This window comes from Haliotis asinina, chromosome 10 (assembly GCF_037392515.1).
Source record: "Haliotis asinina isolate JCU_RB_2024 chromosome 10, JCU_Hal_asi_v2, whole genome shotgun sequence".
In the NCBI taxonomy this organism is placed as follows: domain Eukaryota; kingdom Metazoa; phylum Mollusca; class Gastropoda; order Lepetellida; family Haliotidae; genus Haliotis; species Haliotis asinina.
In genome coordinates, this window is record NC_090289.1 from 24,275,989 (window position 1) to 24,293,973 (window position 17,985).

The 17,985-nt window shown below is 36.1% G+C and overlaps 1 protein-coding gene across 1 annotated transcript in view; it reads left to right on the forward strand.

Annotated features, from left to right (window-relative positions):
- The first annotated feature begins 4,636 nt into the window (after nt 1-4,636).
- LOC137299179 (dual specificity calcium/calmodulin-dependent 3',5'-cyclic nucleotide phosphodiesterase 1A-like) overlaps nt 4,637-17,985 on the forward strand; it is a 525,403-nt gene continuing 512,054 nt past the window's right edge. Inside the window, exon 1 of the mRNA XM_067831741.1 lies at nt 4,637-4,871. The gene's annotated coding sequence lies outside the window, so the exon portion shown is untranslated. The remainder of the gene's footprint in view (nt 4,872-17,985) is intronic.

Here is a 17,985-nt window from a genome sequence, read left to right on the forward strand (position 1 = left end):
GCAATACGTACTTGTAGACATGGTGCTATCGATTAAGGTACGTCTATATTCCTCGTTAAGAAGTGGGCACAAAACGACCTTGTCATTGATTCACCACGCCGGATGCGTATTGGTGTTCAACACTAATGATGATTATTAATATTGTTAGTAATGCTTAGGAACAAACGTTCTACACTTCGACCGGTATGTATTGAAAATACTCGTATATTTCTGTATCGCAGAAATTGCATATTGGAAATTGGTGTGACAGAACTTTGTTATTTTTGTACATATTCTATTCTAATGTTCAAACTGAAAGGTTCACTAGGTATAATTTACTGAAGGATCACAGAAGCGTATGTAAGTGTTGTTACTTAATGATTGTCCTCTGCGTCAGGCTGTGCTAAGGATGTACTGATCATAGCTAAAATACTTGATTATGCATTATATGACCTTGACTAAACGTGTCGCACATATGGAGCCATACAAGAAAAGATGACACGTTAATGAGCTTATTGATTATATAACTGCGGTCCTGAAGTTCAGCAAGACCATTATGTGCTTGACTACGCTGTACAATATCAGTTCGTGCCACAATCATGTGGACATTGTGGTCAGACGAAACAAACCGATCATTACCTATCCATGATGACATTGCTGTAGCCACATGGAGTTTGCAATGGCTCTTATGCTGTGACTCGTGAAGATCCGCGCTAGAAGTGATCTTCAGTAACCCATGCTTGTCACTCCTGAACATCCGGGTTAGATATGAGCTTCAGTAACCCACGCGTGTCACCAGCGAAAGTCGGGATTAGAATTGATCTTCAATAACCCATGTTTGTCGCCCGTGAAGGCCCGGGTTACCATTGATCTTCACTAACCCCTGCTTGCCACCCGTTAAGGTCCGTGTTAGAATTGATCTTCAGTAACCCACGCTTGTCACCTGTTAAGGTCCGTGTTAGAATGGGTCTTTAGTAAAGCATGCTTGTCATTAGAAGTAACACGATCAGGTGGTCAAGGTAGCTGACTTGCTGGCACATGTCATCGTCTACCTTTTGCGTAGAACGATCCTTACGATGTTGATCACTGGATTGTGTGGTTCACACTCGATTATTTAGAGACCGCTGCCATACAGCTGGAATATTGCTGAGTACAGCGCTACACAACTCCTAAGCTGTACATTTTAGTGACTACAATGAGTTGACAGGATGAACGCACTTCCGGTTAGGCACTGGATTTGGAGTGAATTTTAAAAAGATTATAACTTCGTATGGTGATTTGCTTGAAACGTTGCACATTGAACTTCTCGCTTCCATCTTCAAAATGACTGGACAATGTTACGTATATCGTACTGTGAGTACTGTTGTGATATGATATTTAATTTTTTGACTTGAGCAATGCTGGTTTTGCCTTCAGACATACTCTCCACAGTGTCTGTGGGGTGTTCAGAATGGAGATTGCTGGTTGTCACTGCATGAGGTGCACTTAATATTCATACATATACATCATTGTTATAGAAATACAATAACTCTCAAAGACATGATCTCCTGCATCCATCTGGCGCCTTTAATTTTACTAATGAGCAGCAAGAGATCAGCTTTGAATTGTATTCATATATGGCATATTTATCGGTCCTCGTGAATTCATGATTCATATGACTCAACTCTACTAAATGTGCAGTCAGCAAATGCTCTATTCACTTGTTGGAGCTCTCTTTCTCTCTTTGTTCTCTCTTCTGTGATACATAAATCCGATTACTTCCGCTTACACCGGAAGTGGTTTTGAATTCCTGATGACGGCCCAAGTTGTAAAAGATAGTCTGATTTTGTATTAGGACTTGAAGGACGCTATAGAAAGCGAGAGTAGGCTGAACTCATGGCTGAGAGACTCGTGAGCTTGGCCACACTCAACACCAAGAATTAATTCCAATGTAACCTGAAGCAGCACCATATAATGGCCGTTTTCACAAAAGAGCCCACTGACAGCAAATTGTTCACCGGTCAAGGAATATCTAAATCTATTAACTCACAGGATCTAAAGACGAGTTACTCACCATCTTGTTAATTGCTTCGAGTAAGTCAAATAATTAGGCGTTTCAAGTTATGCCTTCTTGTAAATATGTATCCATCTAACCATATCGAAATCCCCATCTAAGGCACTGCAGAGGAATGCAACAGCCTTGAGTACTAAAAAATAGATACGTTTCTAAAAACTGATCAATAGAAATATTGAACTCATAACATTTTATATTTTAAATGGGATAACAGCTGTTTGCAGGCTTACATATATCCATTACAAATACGTACACTTGGAAAACTGATTGTCATTCTGAAGTCTATTACGAAACAAAGGAAAGCTATCAAAGAAGAGAGCGAATTCAATTAACGTTCCTTTGTGACTGGTCTCCGGTCTACACTCTTTTCTACGAGTCGACGTCACATAGCTGAAATGGTGCCGAGAGGGGCGTTAAAACAAACAAAAACAAATTACAATCACCTCTAAACATATAGAATACATCCACACAAACATTGCAGTAATTATATTACAATAACACGACCATGCAAAACGCTAACAGACATGTAAAATTCATGAGCTGATGCAAGGAAGCTTTGTAATTGATATTTTGATATGACTGTGTTCTGCAAACACATCAAGAGTTATAGCTTGTGTACGTTAACGTGTACGAGATCGCTCCTTCCCTCTGGACGGGTCATTGTTCAGAGCAATAACGCTCGATATAGTGTCATGGTGTGTTTGATCAAGTACCTCCGGCTATGATAAACGTAGTTAGATGGTTACGGCTGGACCACAATAAATAAGAGTTAGTGTTACATGGTGGCTTAATGCTGTTTATTTTGTGCCGGTGATAATTCGTGTGCAACATCGATCTGAAAGTATGTATTTATGCAAAAACACCAGTGGAGGTAAAGGTGTTTCTTTCTATCGCATTTATATTGTTCTTGATGATACATAACCATTAACAATTTACCTTTTTTCTTGACTTGATCATAAAGTCGTTTTAAACACACCATATTAGCTGACCTACATAAACCCATATGTAACTGACGAAATGTTTAAATCTCATATAACAGTTTTTCACGATCGCGAGGGCAATGACATTAACAATATTGACAGGTCTACAATGAGTCTCATATGGGAATTAATGGCATAGAAATCTTAAACGGGTCCTGCATTTTCTTCTCATTAATAATCCCAAAATAGCCGGTCCACAAGGAGTCCAAAAGACAAAGCTTCGTCTTCGTAAGTGGAAATAAATATTACATTGTTACCATGGAGACAAGACGTTTTCACAAGGGCATGTGCAGTTTCGGTGCTTCAAGACATAAATACCTTAGTATGTGAATGGATTCTTTGTCACATCGATGGAGTGTGACAGTACTGAAACTTTGCACGTAGATCAGAGTAGAGTTATGACATCTAATAGAATGTACCAATATAAGTTACATGTATCTCTAATTGTATGTGTAAGTGCATTCTGATGACACCCACGAAACGTTTTTACGGTCTGAATTATGGCTTGCCCAGAGCACATGGCTTGAGACCCCACCACGGGACGTTCCTGGATGATTGTTTATAACTCTGGCTGATCAAATCTCAATGCTTCGAGAGACGTTTACAATTTCCCTAAAGAGTCCCTGGTTTCTAGACGCTGTATCTTGAGAAGCTATGAAATTTAAACTGCTATGCCTTCCCTTGAACAGTTGTCAGAAAAAGAGTAAAGTGACATTATAGACATGCAGTCACTACAACCGTTCATCGCTTTGATGGGTTGAACTGTTTGGTTCTAAGGTTAACTGTGATACCGAAATATTCAGCACTCTGTGTGTGGATGTTGAATTAAACATCAAACATGTTATTTGAATGGTCACAAGACTCAGCTGAATGGTAGGTTGCGTATAATTTATTGACGTTCTTCAAAGCTTCATTTTCACTTGTTCAGAGTATATTATAGTTACATATTTATCTACGAATAAATGATCGTAATAACACGGAGTGTTCGTTTCACATTTACAATCAATTACAATATATAGGCATGTGCACCGAGGACCATGGCCTCCCTATACGACGTATACACAGGCAATGAGTGGCCAAGTGGGACTCATCCCATACTTTAAACATAAAACTTGCTTTGCCTCACAGAGGCTTATGTTGAATAAATCAAAGATTAAGTCTAGACACTACCTAAGCACAAGCATGGAACACGCCTAAGGTGAGTGTATATTCCAGTTCACCCAACTAACAAACACTGTACCATGCATCATCAATGATGTCATGTAAATGGGAAAACAAATGCATCTGATTGCACACCATAGAGGGTTAATCCAGGTAATCCTTCATGTACCACAGACGCGAGCGAACCAGGGACACTAATATCGAATGGTAAACTAGGCACCGAAGCAAGCGCCGTGTAAAAGTCAGTGAAACCAGATGAAACTAACAAGGCAGATCATAGCCCCGCAATTTTCAAGCCATGCTAGAAGCTTGACGCCACATCTACAGTACAATTAACAATATTGACGGGGTGATTTGATTTATAAATAGGCTGAAATAAAGTCGCCTCGGCTGGAACTCGGTTACTATGGTATTACACCATGACGCCGAGGAGGAATCAATGTATACGACACGTGGTGGAGAGATACACGAGGCTGAAGGGATGCTGCTAGTCAATGGTGTCGAGCGTTAGGGTCTTCTCTTGGTTTGTGTCTTTCCTGCATGTCGCACTGGACATGTGTTGTTTTTAATTCCAGAGAAGAGCCATTGCTGGTGCTATTGTCCTCGCAACATGTCATCTTCGCTTGGGCTGTAAGCACCTGAGACCTTTTTAACGGATTTGTCGTCTATGTTACAAGGATATACATTCATTCGAGGAGGTATGTACATCTTTATTTTTGACACTCAGTTTGATTGCAGACTCTATGTCTATATTGTTGCTGGGAAACAAATTTAAGGATCTCACACTCGCCGATGGCGTGTTTGACTGTTTGAAAGCATTGATAGATGCACGTATAGGATTGCACTGGAACAGGAATCTGTCTTGTTTTCGGAAAGCAAGCGTGGATACTTACTGGATGCTGAAGAACCAGGGTTCCTATTGCAAAAGAACAGATTTTAAAATCATACATTGTGAAGCTAGATTGTCATCTTTCAAAGGCATAAATCGTGTCAAGTAAAATAGTTGTTAAGAGTACAGTGACTGAGTTCCCAAGTACTAAATACCATTCCTTTCATTAAACCGTCACCTTCATGGTACTCATTGGGGTTTTGGTTACAGTATTTCATGAGGTATGTTTGAAATTGTGGAGCATATTTAGCTTGCAAACACATGTTGTACGTATAGTGGTTTTCGTTTAGAACTCGGACACCAGCTGGTGTTGTTTATTTAATATCATTGAAATTCAGCTGGATCAGATCACAGCTTGCTCCTATCAGCATGGGTGGTCTTCTCATTAACAATCAGAAATGAATTTCCAAATACCTTTTACACCTCCGAAATAGCCAACCTCTATAGGTGCACAGTACTATTAATAGGTAAAGATTGAATCTAAACATTTTGAAGTCCGACTGTCAATATAAACAGTCGAACGTTGCCATCACCTGATAATAGGTTTGATATCCCGCAAAAAGAGAATATGATATCTTACTAAGTACAAACAACTTATTTGCACATACTCGTATTAAAGCTATTGACAATAAATATCAAAACCTATTTTCATATCTGTGAAAGTTGTTTTAGTGTTCGTTGAAAACATCGATTAGACAATGAATACATACAGCGCGTGTTTTTGTGTCATGTATGATGTATTGGTTGGGCAGTTAAAATTGAACACCATGTAAATATGCGCAAAGTCCTAATTACATTTACGTCCAGACTTACCTGTACAACACAGTCTGACCTATTTGACCTACAACCTTGACCCTCTAGCCACATCGGGTCCATTACCAGTGTGAACTTTGTGACGTTTAGCCATGATTTACAAGAACACAGTACATGTTATTCCATGACACATTAGTGGAACTGCTAAAAGGCTGTCTGTATTTTAGTTCATATTAGAACGGATGTCATGACTTTATCGTGCTGAATAAATTCTGGCTGATTTTACGGACTTAAGCTTTATTAGATTAGACTCACTTATAGTTTAAAAATATAACCATCCTATACAACAAAAGTGTTCATCTACAAAAGGAAACAGTTTTCGGTTTCAGCCTAGAGCTAAGGCAATCTAGACTTGCCCAATCATTCTGAACAAGCGTTAAACGACCTCCTTTTTATTTATAACCTGGAGTCCGGGAGGAAGATATCGGCTTTAAAGTTATTAGTGATTGTATATGACTTTTATTTTACAATACGAGCATATACACATGCTCATTGGCGTTTATAATCAAGAGACTTTGAGATGTACCTGCAAACTACGAACCGATACCATATCATGCATCAAAGTTATGTTGGCAGCTATCGTAGCTGGGACAAAAACTTTCCAAAGTACTCGTATGAGCAGTCATCTATTTTTATCAATGTTAATGGGTCAAATTACCCCCTGTTTTGTAAATAAATAATATCTCCCAAGCATTATCATCCGAAATATCATAATAACATTTATTGAAGCTATTTTCGTCAGATTTCCATACGCAACCCGCCTTAAGCATGTGTGCATGTTCATCATGTATGTATCTGACATATTGCTTTACATATATCTATTAACAATCTACATTGACTGTATCTGGTAACTAGTTCTGTCGTGCATCGATACTTTATTATGCCACTGCAATCGTTCCTAATGTCTTTGGTGCCACATCAGTTGCTGGTTTGACGTATAGTCATGGTCAATTCACATGTACAGACATGTATCGACCTGACACTCTCAGATGGGTAGAAATGCTCGGTCATGTGATCATATTTACTGGTGTTTTCTATATCATGATCAGTTAATTGGAAATCATTGACGGTGTAGTTAGGTTATATTGTTGGATACTGGCAACTGAACAACTATCCATTAGCGTAATTAATCTTACTAAACTTTTCTATTCTGATTCACAACATCAAATGTTGTATTGACTGGGGGATCAGTGGTTGATATATCCCACGGGAATTTGTATGGTGCCGTGTTATGCTTATATTCCAAAATATGAAGACTTCAAGATATCTTTTCTTCAGTAATTTTAAGATTTATCGCGGTGATGTAGCTTAGTGGTTAAGGTGTTCCATCGTCACGCCGAAGACCCGGGTCTGATTTCTCAGATCGGCACAGCCATGATACTGCTGGAATATTGCTAAAACGGCGTAAAACTAAACTCACTCACTAACTGTGACAAGCACACATAAGGAGCTTGAGCGAAGACGGCTTGACGCTTTTGTTCATTGCCGATCACCGTATCCTGACAATGCTTTTAATATCAATCACTGGCTTGTCTGACCTGGATTGTTTACAGACAGCTCGACATTATCCGACATCTGCTGACCAACAAAACAGACACTGTGCATCATCATCTCAGAATGGACTACGACACAGTGCGTGGTTTGCTGGAAGTTAATTTGAAGACTATCTTGATGGTGGATCTTCCGTCATCTGGTAAATAAACGAGAATTTACAATACCGACACCTTACAGGCATCATGTTGTGACTATCACCAATGATGCTAAGCTAAAACCAGTGACTAACCCGATCAAACCATCGTACAGCATCGAGAATGTCTTCAGGAGGCACAATACACATTAAAATGTAATTAATCATATGCAGGATTTCAACAATTTTACAGCAACTGTCGAAATGGCGGCTGTTTTCGCGGTACAGACAAGCCTTCAAGATGTACCAAGAAACGCTACTTGGTAGGGAAGAACATGCGTACAATATTTGATCCATTGTTGTCAATTCAAATAACGTTATGCTATTATCTCTTTCGACCTACAGTCTATGAATAATGGATAATGGAGACTGGGTAAAGTCTGTCATTGATGCCACATAAAATATGTTTGAATTTCTTGGTTGACACTGGTTATATTTCTGTGTTTGTCAGCACATGCCTTTCTCCAAAATGGTAAATCCGTGAGATGTCATCAAGCAGGCTGTACTGAATGCTGAGCCGAAGGGTTTACACGGATGTATGGTGATTCTCTCTTTCAGTGGCAAGCCTAGATAGGGACGCCATTCTGTTATTTTCATTTTCTAGAAATGATCTTTACACCTGTTAGTTTTTACCTAAGAGACTTATGCAAGTGGATCCGTAGTGATTTTGTTGAAATGTTCAAAACCAAACCCCTTATGACTGATGTGCAGAGGAAAGAGGATTTTCAGGGTCCGAACTTCAACGGCTTACTCGGGGGTCAAGCTGAGTGTCAGCATTGGCAGCATTCTCATACTGACCTGCCTCACATAGTAAAATCTGCCCTACTGCCTTACACAATGTGTCTACTGACCTTTGACCTATCACCGTATTTGTTGAGGTGAACAACCTTGTGTTCTGTAAGAGCGAGATCATATTCGGTCGTCATTATGTTTGCCATAAAATCCATCATGCTATTAATCCTGCCTTAGAGCATACCTGTCAGAAACACTTGGCTGTCTTTTCATACTCTTCGTGAAAAAACAACGGCATTTTGTTTGGATAACTGTTTTATCAACGCAAGGGGCAGCTCCTAAATGATAACGGGACTGAAATACATTCACAAAATGCAACTGTTCAAAACTTGTGATAGAAGCCTGGATTAGAAACAGCATTGCATAGATGGCTTTGGGAATGTATTTTGAACCAAAACCATTTTCTCACTCTAGTCTTCACGTTAAACCTTGACTGCCAGGATATGTAGAACCGCCAGGATGGGTTTGAACTTGTCAGCTATTCCGATAGATAATTAAAGAATCTCTAGTGAGGGTTGTCCCTGCAGTAATCTTACTGCAGCACAGCATCAACCTCGCCGCCTTTACAACTAAGCATTCAGGAGTCAGTCAAAATGTCATGTACACACAATTCACAATTGATAAGCTATTGGATTTCCTTGGTTTTCATTTGGAATCGAAGATAAAATTTTGCAACAGGAGCGAAGATACAGTTTTGCAACTGGGGCAAAGTTGTGATGGATAGTCACTTTAATTATCAGCAACAACTGTATGGATTTTTATCAGATGGTACACATTTATACGACGTAGCTCCAGGCATATGTGGAATGACAATTTCAAAACAGATACTAAAACCTTATCTTACACCATTCGTTGTACGTAAATATAAAGAGGATTGTTCCTACGTAGTGCTTTTGTAATTGGGAATAATATGAGGCTTTTTGAAGATGTATTCCATCTTTGATTACTGAGCACACATAAAATCAATGCTGTTCTAGCAGTTTTCAAAGACACACGTCGTTAGTACGGTAGATTCCCTGGGGAAATAAACGTTAATGAAATCGCCGCTATTCATATTTACCAACTGCTCTAAAGTTAGATTTCGTGAACCTAAAATTTATGACTTGTATCTTTTACCATCTGCAACTGCATACGTTCTCCATCCATCCATCCGACCATCTGTCAATCCATCCATCCATCCATCCATCGATTCTGTACAATTACATGCATATTTATGACAAAAGCGAAAGTAGACCCATAAAGCCAAATCCTAAATGGTGCTTTCAAATATACACGGTGCGTTTTGTTCGTAAATATTTATAAGGGTTGAAACTTTTTTCTATATTATGAAATATTACACGAACCTTTCGTAATGTTTTTCTTCTATTTGATCACGATGCCCTATCACCATGTGATAGTGTTGAAGCAGTACTTCCGAAGAAGCCAGACCCAAGACGTCAGCTTCCCAGGGGAAATATACGTTAATGGGATCAACCCACTACAATAATATTTGTCAGTTATTTTGACAGAATGGTTCAATGCCTCCAATGAATATTCTTTGTTTCTTTGAACAGTGAATTATAGAAGTTATCCATGCAAACTCTGACCGTTTCACTGGAGGCTTGCAGTCTAATTAGTTTTGTGATCTTTAACATACGTGGAAGCTTGCATCATTGGCGTGTGTTAGCAAGGCGTACATTGCTATCAGCTCACATTTGACTATTGGAGCTATTGAATAGCAATTAAGAACTAACATGTTTCGTTTTAGTCGACACGATGGTTTAAACCATCTCTTTTGTGTTTGTAGAGCGTTCAGGAAACAACAATCAGTCGAACAGCTTGCGAGACAACTCCCAGCGTACTAGAAGATTTGATCAATCCGAATATCTCCAGTTGATTCTATAACGGGTTGTTGGTACATGATAATTACGTCAATAACGTTCACAGACACTCTGATGACATTCGGATATTGCCACTGAAACGTTACAACAACGAAACATTGACCATTCTAACTGTGTGTAGACACATGCAGAATGTAGGTTTTTTCTATACGTGAATACAAAGCAACAAACAATTCTACATTTATAAAAAGAACCCTGGTCTATATCATATTCAAAAATGATAATAGGCGGGAAAACCCCACAGGATGGGCCATATATATAAACGGGAAGATTCCAGTGACTTTTCTTCATGCGCTACAAATGGCCCGAACTTCTCCATATAGACGGAGCCATGTCATCGCGTTGAAGAACAAATACCTCTTGGATCTAGGAATAAGGCTTTGTCTGAAATTTGTGGAATAGTAGTGTGCTTTGTTTACAAATCAAATTTTGTAACAAAATGAACTTGGTTCTTGAGACCAGAAGATGTGAGACAAATGCTATTGATTCCAGACAGAAGTCATTTGATTTGGAATTATTAATACATTAATGTATATCATCATTTATATGGTGTGGGGTGACATTTATATGTAATTCAGTATATGGAGATAGTTATGAATGAACCACAATTCACAGTTTGGACAGCCTACCTAATACAGTTTTACGTATTCAGAGCTCAGTGGTCTCAAATCGCCATGTGTGAGCCGTAACGTCATGGCATGGAGAGTGGAGGTGCTGAAGAAATACTTGAACCAGTGATTTATTTCTTTTAGGGTTAAATACTACTATCCCATCATATCGGGTATCAATTGGTTATTTTTAGCACGTATTCTTTTTTTTATTTACCATCTTTATTTTTCCTCATTTTACTTAGTACATATACAGTATATAACTACAAGAATGAGTGTAACTGTGTACGTATTAAGTACACACGTAATTTGCATGGTACATGTATAATAGATCCAAATAAGTATGGTATATGTATAATATATTCAAATAAGTATGGTACATGTATAATATATTCAAATAAGTATGGTACATGTATAATAGATCCAAATAAGTGTGGTACATGTATAATATATTCAAATAAGTGTGGTACATGTATAATATATTCAAATAAGTGTGGTACATGTATAATATATTCAAATAAGTGTGGTACATGTATAATATATTCAAATAAGTGTGGTACATGTATAATATATTCAAATAAGTGTGGTACATGTATAATGTATTCAAATAAGTATGGTACATGTATAATGTATTCAAATAAGTGTGGTACATGTATAATATATTCAAATAAGTGTGGTACATGTATAATATATTCAAATAAGTGTGGTACATGTATAATATATTCAAATAAGTGTGGTACATGTATAATATATTCAAATAAGTGTGGTACATGTATAATATATTCAAATAAGTGTGGTACATGTATAATATATTCAAATAAGTATGGTACATGTATAATATATTCAAATAAGTGTGGTACATGTATAATATATTCAAATAAGTGTGGTACATGTATAATATATTCAAATAAGTGTGGTACATGTATAATATATTCACATAAGTATGGTACATGTATAATATATTCAAATAAGTGTGGTACATGTATAATATATTCAAATAAGTGTGGTACATGTATAATATATTCAAATAAGTGTGGTACATGTATAATATATTCAAATAAGTGTGGTACATGTATAATATATTCAAATTAGTGTGGTACATGTATAATAGATCCAAATAAGTGTGGTACATGTATAATATATTCAAATAAGTGTGGTACATGTATAATATATTCAAATAAGTGTGGTACATGTAAAATATATTCAAATAAGTGTGGTACATGTATAATATATTCAAATAAGTGTGGTACATGTATAATATATTGAAATAAGTGTGGTACATGTATAATATATTGAAATAAGTGTGGTACATGTATAATGTATTGAAATAAGTGTGGTACATGTATAATATATTCAAATAAGTGTGGTACATGTATAATATATTCAAATAAGTGTGGTACATGTATAATGTATTCAAATAAGTGTGGTACATGTATAATGTATTCAAATAAGTGTGGTACATGTATAATATATTCAAATAAGTGTGGTACATGTATAATATATTCAAATAAGTGTGGTACATGTATAATATATTCAAATAAGTGTGGTACATGTATAATATATTCAAATAAGTGTGGTACATGTATAATATATTCAAATAAGTGTGGTACATGTATAATATATTCAAATAAGTGTGGTACATGTATAATATATTCAAATAAGTGTGGTACATGTATAATATATTCAAATAAGTGTGGTACATGTATAATATATTCAAATAAGTGTGGTACATGTATAATATATTCAAATAAGTGTGGTACATGTATAATATATTCAAATAAGTGTGGTACATGTATAATATATTCAAATAAGTGTGGTACATGTATAATATATTCAAATAAGTGTGGTACATGTATAATATATTCAAATAAGTGTGGTACATGTATAATATATTCAAATAAGTGTGGTACATGTATAATATATTCAAATAAGTGTGGTACATGTATAATATATTCAAATAAGTGTGGTACATGTATAATATATTCAAATAAGTGTGGTACATGTATAATATATTCAAATTAGTGTGGTACATGTATAATAGATCCAAATAAGTGTGGTACATGTATAATATATTCAAATAAGTGTGGTACATGTATAATATATTCAAATAAGTGTGGTACATGTATAATAGATCCAAATAAGTGTGGTACATGTATAATATATTCAAATAAGTGTGGTACATGTATAATATATTCAAATAAGTGTGGTACATGTATAATATATTCAAATAAGTGTGGTACATGTATAATATATTCAAATAAGTGTGGTACATGTATAATATATTCAAATAAGTGTGGTACATGTATAATGTATTCAAATAAGTATGGTACATGTATAATATATTCAAATAAGTGTGGTACATGTATAATATATTCAAATAAGTATGGTACATGTATAATATATTCAAATAAGTGTGGTACATGTATAATATATTCAAATAAGTGTGGTACATGTATAATATATTCAAATAAGTGTGGTACATGTATAATATATTCAAATAAGTGTGGTGCATGTATAATGTATTCAAATAAGTGTGGTACATGTATAATATATTCAAATAAGTGTGGTACATGTATAATATATTCAAATAAGTATGGTACATGTATAATATATTCAAATAAGTATGGTACATGTATAATATATTCAAATAAGTGTGGTACATGTATAATATATTCAAATAAGTGTGGTACATGTATAATATATTCAAATAAGTGTGGTACATGTATAATATATTCAAATAAGTGTGGTACATGTATAATATATTCAAATAAGTGTGGTACATGTATAATATATTCAAATAAGTGTGGTACATGTATAATATATTCAAATAAGTGTGGTACATGTATAATATATTCAAATAAGTGTGGTACATGTATAATATATTCAAATAAGTGTGGTACATGTATAATATATTCAAATAAGTGTGGTACATGTATAATATATTCAAATAAGTGTGGTACATGTATAATATATTCAAATAAGTGTGGTACATGTATAATATATTCAAATAAGTGTGGTACATGTATAATATATTCAAATAAGTATGGTATATGTATAATATATTCAAATAAGTATGGTACTTGTATAATATATTCAAATAAGTGTGGTACATGTATAATATATTGAAATAAGTGTGGTACATGTATAATATATTCAAATAAGTGTGGTACATGTATAATATATTCAAATAAGTATGGTACATGTATAATATATTCAAATAAGTATGGTACATGTATAATATATTCAAATAAGTATGGTACATGTATAATATATTCAAATAAGTATGGTACATGTATAATATATTCAAATAAGTATGGTACATGTATAATATATTCAAATAAGTATGGTATATGTATAATATATTCAAATAAGTATAATTTTGTAGGTACTTAATACACACCTAATACACTTTCACAAATCCCTGTCATAAAGTGAATAAACGTCTTTGAATATGATTAGCATACTATATCCGTCTTTCCAGTTACAGTGATCCTAACCTTATACTATGTTTCCTAGCGTAGTATTTCCTATAACTAGATTATGGAAAGATGACGAGAAGGTAAAGAACTCGCTATTGCTGCATGTAGAGTTAGCATTGTATTTTGTAATTTCATGGTATTTTGATATCTCCCTTGATATCTCGCATCTGAATCTATTGTTAAGAAGGCCTGTGAAACTTAGATATGGGGTTTAGTCGGAGGGCATTACAAGCATGCAATAGGTATTCAATAATAGGGCTGACATGCATCCAATGCATTCCTGTCTTAATAACACTTTTCACGTGAGAGGAGATTGTTATGCATATGCGACAGTTTCTGTTATGGGACATTGTCGAGTATGACTTGCATAACTGAAGCACACTTTACATATAGTTGCAGTTTATTACACGGCCAAGAAGGAAGCCAAACATAAAATCAAAGACGACCTTGAGCTCCATATGATATTACAGGTAAACAGTGCGCAAGACCTGTGTGATTTACTTCCTGAAGCTATATTCACATCGACCGGTGACAATGATTAAATGGGTACAGAGGCTGTGTATACAATACATTCATGGTGTTATTGATTCCATAAGCTGCTGGAAACATGGAGAAATTGATGATCAGCTGAGCATGTTCATTTCATAAGACAGATTCCATTTGTTGTAGAAGACGTCAAACGAAAGATGTGTATAGATCCTCTGCAATCTTTCTAATGGGTGTCATAGCTGTGTTGGGAGAGGGAGCTACATTGTTGATAAATATGATTTGCAAGCAATCAATGTTAATTGAAACTCCGGCTCTGAAAGCTGTTTCTCATGCCATGAAAGCTCAGTAATTAATTAATCAATATTTTATTTGAAGACTAGTATAGGTGTAAATTTGTAATCTTTGCACACAATATTTTGACATTTATTCATGTATGTTATATTGAATGATATTTTCACGTCAGATATAGTTTCTACTCCACGGAACGTATCGGTAAGTCTCCATACACGGTTACAAAAGTCACACGATGTGTTCAATTGCACTTTAATCCTGCTTGAGAGTGACACGTAGTAAGCATCTCACAGTTACACCCCTTTGACACGACTGATTGTGGGTTCGAATCCCAAATGGCCCTGATTATATTCCCAGGTGGTTTAGTCGTCTATCTGGGCTTCAGGAAAATGGTAAATGTGATCTACAAAACGCTGCGCTTTCCACACACATTACGTTAGAACGTTGGTCTAACTAGAATGCTGTTAAAAGTGACGTTTAAATACGGTGCATTCACTCACAAAAATCTGATGGCATGGGGGTCTTCACGTCTTCAGTGCGCTCTTGGCGTTCTCCAACATAGATGAAGTTGTTCTTATCTCATGTGAGTCTCATTTACCAGTTTCTAGTTTTATTTTCGTCCCTTAATCATGAACAGGTGAACAGCTAGTAAGTGGACGCCTTTTAAACGCTTTTTAACGTATTCTTAAGTCAGAAAGCCCCTGCTGGAGGAATCCGAGAAGATCAGAGAGAGAATCTGTCATTAGCAACTCATGATTGTCGCCAAAACGTGTTTATTTAGATGAAAGAACCTCGGTTAATACAAGCGATCGCATCCCTGTTACACGGATTGATGCCCATGGTTTCAGTCATTAGATTGTCTCTGTTATTCACGTACTGATGTCAAGATTATTGTTGAGAGCCTCGTTACACGAGAAACAAATAAATACGACACGAAGTAATTCTAGTGATATTACGGCATGGCACTTTATCAATTTAAAAGGAAGAACGACTGAAGTGAGACACTTTCATGAAAAGTAGATAGTTTTAGGAAAACTCGCAGATCCTGGCATCTAAAGGGAGGTAATTCTGTTCATTAGACCCAGGGTCTACTGTGTCCTCAGTTGTAGTAAGATCGGGTACACTGGCGCTCCGGTTTATTCCACTGAAATTGAGATAATGACACCAGCAAATCTCCAGGTTGTACAAAGGAGCATATTGACTGTATATTCGATCGGTGGACAAGGAGTATGTTCTTTCTGTTAGCTCTTGCACAAACAATGTCAGTGACTGCTATTGAACGCACGCGGAAGTGATTTATAGTGGAAACTATGTGTCAGCATGGAACATTACCTTTGTTTGTCTAACGGTAATGTCCACACTTGCCAGAGAAAACTGACAAGTTGTGCCGTTTGATTAACAATAGTGCGTCCACAATACAGGCTTCACTGCATCTTGTTGAGTGATGTCACCGTGAAAGCTTAACAGTGTGTGGTAAGATATGTCAATAACTTACAACGTAGATGTATTTTTTAGTTCAGGAACAGCACTTGACATTTCGAATACTGAATGATCGTGGTTAAATTCGTTTTCACATGATGCTGATATCGCATATTCCTTGTCAGTGATTTACACGCCTAAACTAAAATTGAAACAGACTAGTGAGACCGACACATCCGTTTCGTATTTATCTAGATGAATATAGATTATATGACAAGGCTGTATGATACAGGGTATGCCCCACTTCCCAAAACTTTGCTTTATCTCTATTTTCCCCATACTAACAGGTTCAACCGTTCACAACATTTCAGGTACCACAGAGCATGCTCCTTCTTAGAGCGATATGTTTCATCATGGTTATAAGAGTCTCAAATTGTTTATGGTAGGCCCGTAAGGGACATTTACTTGGGTGACACCAAATGATGTCAGGAGCAATGCCTTATTTCACAATAAGATCTCATTGTACAAGACAATTCCTAAGCCTTGTGTGTATGTAAAACTGTCGTTATACGTTATTATAGCAGGCTCAACGTGTGGCAAAGACTAGCAATACTCTGCTGGGGTTTGAGGTTGTTCATTGCAGTCGGATGAGATCGATAAACAACGCTCTGTAACAATAAATGTGATGATATAATATACATCACACATAATTCATACAAGATACATGCAATTCCATACACGGGTTACCTATGGATAAGTACCAATAATACCATAATTACTCACAGAATGACTAACATTACTTGTAATACTGAAATTACAACATTACAACATTACATCATGATACATACAGTGCACTCGATGGGTAGTAATACACCATTGCACATTAGTTGTAATGATACCATACATGTGATTCATCACCACGCATTATGTGATGTACTACAAAATAGACATATAGACATACCCTGTGGGTGGTACAAGGATATACACCAATCAAGCGCAGTATCAATCTTTTGGACGGGGTCTTATCTGTTATACATAACAGTGGTCATTTTGAAACTTCCTTGATAAAAAGGATCTCTGTTGTGGCACAACTTAATATAACCAATGCTTGTCACAGCTGTTCGATGCGAGGAGCAGGAAGATCACTTAACCTTTTCCGTAAGAGGCTCTGACGAAAAGTGTATGGCTATCCCTTTTAGCCTTGTGTCCAAGGTTCGTAAAAAGATAATGCCCGTTCTTTCATATCAGGTGCTCAGATAATGTAACGTCTACACTTTGTCTGGTCGCTACTGTTACACAATCAACTATTTATACATGGTTGTTGTTCAAGGTTAGAACTGATTTTATTGTGAAATGAACTACGTATAAATGTTATTCATCTCGTGCGGTCCACTATGAAAAAACTGAGCGTATATATTCTTGAGCCAAGATTCTTGTAAATTAAGAGTTTTAGAACCGAGCTTGT